Genomic DNA, 5,498 nt, shown 5'->3' on the forward strand with positions numbered 1-5,498 from the left:
GCAGAGTTATCGATCTTTGCACGACCTCTTCAACGTCTGAAGTCAATAAAGAACATGTCCATTTTAGAAACTGTATCCCCTCAAAGGTTGAAAGCGTCTTAAGCTCATTTTAGTTTCAGTCTGGGCTGGGTGAAGTGACATTGACGACTGATCCTGCGCAGCTGAGCAACAGCACTACGGGGAGATGAGGCTCGGGTTGCAGCAGGACCAGCTCAATCTCGAAGACGCCATCTTGGATAAAAACTTCGTGAAAGTTAGAAGTGGTCAAAGTTGGGCTGTCGTTTCTGCACGAATAATGATGACAAATACTTTAAGGATTACACTTTTAATCACACAATTGAACACGGGTAAAATACATATTCCGAAAAAAAACATCCAGAAAAATCACAAGATTGACATTATAAGGCAAGATCAAATTAAATTATTAGTTAACTATTTAGAATGAAAAATCGTATTTAATGGCATTGAGCACATAATTATAAACTACCGGGAATGTTTGATAAGATTAAATTTCGCAATTTATATTATACTGCGATATTTACTGCAAGGTAAGTCTTTAAATACATGCGTTTATCATTTTTACATGTTTTATCGTACATACATAACAATTGTTGATTGCTTGACGATGTAGTTAACGAATAATGTTCATTTTATTACTGATGAGGGGTTTTGCACCTTGAAACTTACAAAACATTATCAGTTGTGTTTTGTGTATTTTTAACAAAATACAGATGAGGAGGAAACAACAATTACAAAATTAAGTAATATAAACTTCCGGCTAAAAGTAAGTATGCACCATGTTTGGTGGTGGCTAAAAATGAAACAAACAAGAAATGTTTATTCGATGGTGATGTATTTGATACGGGTATCATGGTTGTGTTTTGGACCTAAGGTTTGTAGTGTTTCAGCGACTGTTTTGAGGCTGTGGACAATCAGATAACGCTTGTCATTTGTGGGTCAAATCCAGTTTTATGTGTATACTATATTTTGCCCGGTATTTCATTTACAATGAAAAATCGTCTTTTGTGGCATTTAATACATAAACAAACATATACTCAAGAATAGAGAATAATCGGATATTATTGAGAAGGGATGTTAAATTACTGCGAAGTTCTGGCAGCCAACAGATTATATTTGTGTACAACAATAATGAGTAAATATGCCACAGAAAGCAAACAAACATTTAACTGCATTTTATTTATGTCTTTTCGAAATATTTAGCAAGGACGCAAACATTCAAAACATAATAACTTTGAATAAACTATGGTTGGTTGACGGTTGGGATCAGCGTCGGATTATGAGGGAAGATATCTGCCAAATGTTATCTCGTTTAGAACCACCATGGATCGATTAGTTCATGATGTGCAATCTTACATGACCTATTGATAGAGATATTGGAAACAAAGCAGTTTTCTGAACCAAAGATAAGGTGGAGTGAAATGAGGTTTAACGTCAAAATTATTGCACTTTCAGCGACTTGTGTGTGAGTGAGTGAGTGTGTGTGTGTGAGAGAGTGTGTGTGTGTGTGTGAGAGAGAGAGAGAGAGAGAGTGTGTGTGTGTGTGTGTGTGTGTGTGTGTGTGTGTGTGTGTGTGTGTGTGTGTGTGTGTGTGTGAAAGTTCGGTTCTTCGCCCAACCATTCATACATTAACAACGTACCAATTTATCCATATATCCATCCCATCAGAAATCCACCTATCTATCCAAACTATCTACCCACCAATTCATCCATCTGTCCATTCCACCACCAATTCATCCCTCTATCCATCCCACCCGCCTATTCACCCATCTATGTATCCAACCCACTAATTCACCCAGTTATCCATCACATACACCAATTCATCCCTCTTTCCATCCCACCCCAATCCACTAATCTATTCATCCCACCGACCAATCCACCCATGTATACATCCCACCCACCAATCCACCCATCTATCAACCCCACCCACCAATCTATCCACCCCACCCACCAACTCATCCATCTATCCATCCCAACCACCAATCCACCCATCTATCCATCCCACCCACCAATCCACCCATCTATCAACCCCACCCACCAATCTATCCACCCCACCCACCAACTCATCCATCTATCCATCCCACCCACCAATCCAGCCATCTATCCATCCCACCCACCAATTCACCCATCTATCAACCCCACCCACCAATCTATCCACCCCACCCACCAACTCATCCATCTATCCATCCCACCCACCAATCCACCCATCTATCAACCCCACCCACCAATCTATCCACCCCACCCACCAACTCATCAATCTATCCACCCCACCCACCAATTCATCACTCTATCCATCCCACCCCCAAACCACTAATCTACCTACCCCACCCACCAATTAATCTATCTATCCATCCACCCCCAATCCACCCATCTATCAAACCCACCCTTAATACACCCATCTAGCCATCCCAACCCCAAATCCACCCATATATCCATCCAACAAACTAATCCACCCATCTGTCCATCCAAAACACCAATTCACCCATATGTCCATCCCACCCATCAATCCACCCATCTATCCACCCCTCCATCAATCAACCCATCTATCCATCCCACCAACCTGTCCACCCATCTATCCACCCCTCCATCAATCCACCCATCTATCCATCCCACCAACCAGTTCACCCATCTATCCATCCCACCCATCAATTCACGCTTCTATCCATCCCACCCTGCAGTTCACCCATCTATCCACCCCACCCACCAGTCCACCCATCTACCCATCCCACCCACCAATCCACCCATCTATCCATCCACCCACCAATCTATCCATCCCACCCACCAATTTATCCATCTATCCATCCCACCACCAATCCTTCCATCTATCCACCCAACCCACCAATTCATCCATCTATCCACCCAACCCACCAATTCATCCATCTATCCATCCCACAACCAATTCATCCATCTATCCACCCAACCCACCAATTCATCCATCTATCCACCCCACAACCAATTCATCCATCTATCCACCCAACCCACCAATTCATCCATCTATCCATCCCACAACCAATTCATCCATCTATCCACCCAACCCACCAATTCATCCATCTATCCATCCCACAACCAATTCATCCATCTATCCACCCAACCCACCAATTCATCCATCTATCCATCCCACAACCAATTCATCCATCTATCCACCCAACCCACCAATTCATCCATCTATCCATCCCACAACCAATTCATCCATCTATCCACCCAACCCACCAATTCATCCATCTATCCATCCCACAACCAATTCATCCATCTATCCACCCACCAATCCACCCCACCCACCAATTCATCCATCTATCCATCCCACCCAGCAGTTCATCCATCTATCCATCCCACTCACCAATTCATCCATCTATCCATCCCACAACCAATTCATCCATCTATCCATCCCACTCACCAATTCATCCATCTATCCACCCAACCCACCAATTCATCCATCTATCCATCCCAATACCAATTCATCCATCTATCCACCCAACCCACCAATTCATCCATCTATCCATCCCACAACCAATTCATCCATCTATCCACCCAACCCACCAATTCATCCATCTATCCATCCCACAACCAATTCATCCATCTATCCACCCAACCCACCAATTCATCCATCTATCCATCCCACAACCAATTCATCCATCTATCCACCCACCAATCCACCCCACCCACCAATTCATCCATCTATCCATCCCACCCAGCAGTTCATCCATCTATCCATCCCACTCACCAATTCATCCATCTATCCATCCCACTCACCAATTCATCCATCTATCCTTCCTACTAACCACCAATTCATCAGTACTGGCACCGAATCATCCATCCCACCCAACCACCAGTTAACCATATATCGCTATGTACGAAACGGCTTTAACCTATTGGTACCTCTTACTAACAGGCCGATTAAAGCCATCATTTAGACCTCTTTAAACTCCATCGTTAAGCTTTAATGTCATGTATCACGTTGACTCATTACAGTCAGAACATTAAATCCGCACAACCTATTCATCGTTATGTGTGTTAACTAATATCGGAACTTGTCACGATAATCAAAACATCGCACACCTCTTCCAATCAAATCTTCAAAAAGCTTGCATCCTTGAAACATAATCAGTCACTTCATTGGCCTGCCACTGGACAAGAGATTTGCGGCGCACGATGCCCAACGAGAGATTATATTGAATGCATGCCACTCCAAGTCATAACCGGCTCCCAAACCTCTCCAGTTCGGCTCAAGTCCGGCAGATGGCGCAGCTGAGCTGTCTAATCCACGCAGAACACCACTAATTGCCACGTTAATCTCGTGAAGAGTCGGCCGCTAGGGGGCGCTGACGTCGACGGTAAGTCAGCAGACGATATCAGTGTAGCGTTCGCGCGAATACATAATAGCTTGATGCCCTCAGTTCCATCAACGAACTTTAGCCAGCAATAATTCGAAACGATAAAGGCTTTCAGGATTTCGTTCCAGTGTGACGGTGTTGTTTTTCAGTGTATCGGGTGATGTATCGATTGAAAGCATTGTCTGCATTGTATGTTTTCAGTTATTGATTCTGAAAGTAGTCTGACAAAAAGAAAATCCGTAAATTTGTGGGAGGTTATATTTCTATTCGTTATTGAGTTGATGGAGATTACAATGAAAGGTCTGAATTTCGCAGCGACGGACGCCCGCACTGCGAGAGAAAGCAGCTGTCAGGTGACGTCTGGGGTTGGGTGATTGGATTTAAATTTGCTGGTCTATGACCTTGAACTACTGGTATTTAAGTTAATCTAAAGACTCTTGTCGTGCGACGTGGATCATGTTCATATTCCCACCGACATGTGAAGAAGGGTTAGAATAGGTCTTCAGCAACTCATGCGTGCCGTAAAAGGCGACTATGCATTGTCGTAAGAGACAAGTAACGTTAAACGGAAACGGGTGGTCAGGCTCGTTGACTTGGTTGATGCATGTCATCGTATCCCAACTGCGTGGATCGATGCTCATGATGTCAATCACTGAATTGTCTGGTCCAGACTCGATTATATTACAGACCGCTGTCAATCAGCTGTAACAATATTGCTTAGTGCGGCGTAAAACAACAAACGAACAAATTATATTCCGACATTTGTCCGATCGATATCGCATTTCACACGCCTGTGTGAAACAATGCATTCTGTTCATAAATGCATAGTTGGCTGTGCCTTAAAAGGAAACGGACAACTCGTGACTGCACTTTTATCATCATTTATAAAACTTATTGATGCAGATACATTTTTACTGACACTGGATTTGACAATGTCACACGTCAGATGGATTGCTCGTGCAACACACAGTGGAATGAACTAAACTGCCAACAGTAAATGTATCTTTAAATACCAGTTTCATATAGTCCATGGAACGCACGTGCAGCGCACAATACCATGACATTATGTTAAAGGCGAAACTGGAACCACGTGATCAAATGGCGATGTTTCATTGGACGGGGGCTTTTTCATGTGCCTGAGAATATAAT

Source organism: Haliotis rufescens, unplaced genomic scaffold, assembly GCF_023055435.1.
Source record: "Haliotis rufescens isolate VD_foot unplaced genomic scaffold, xgHalRufe1.0.p SCAF_9, whole genome shotgun sequence".
Lineage (NCBI taxonomy): Eukaryota > Metazoa > Mollusca > Gastropoda > Lepetellida > Haliotidae > Haliotis > Haliotis rufescens.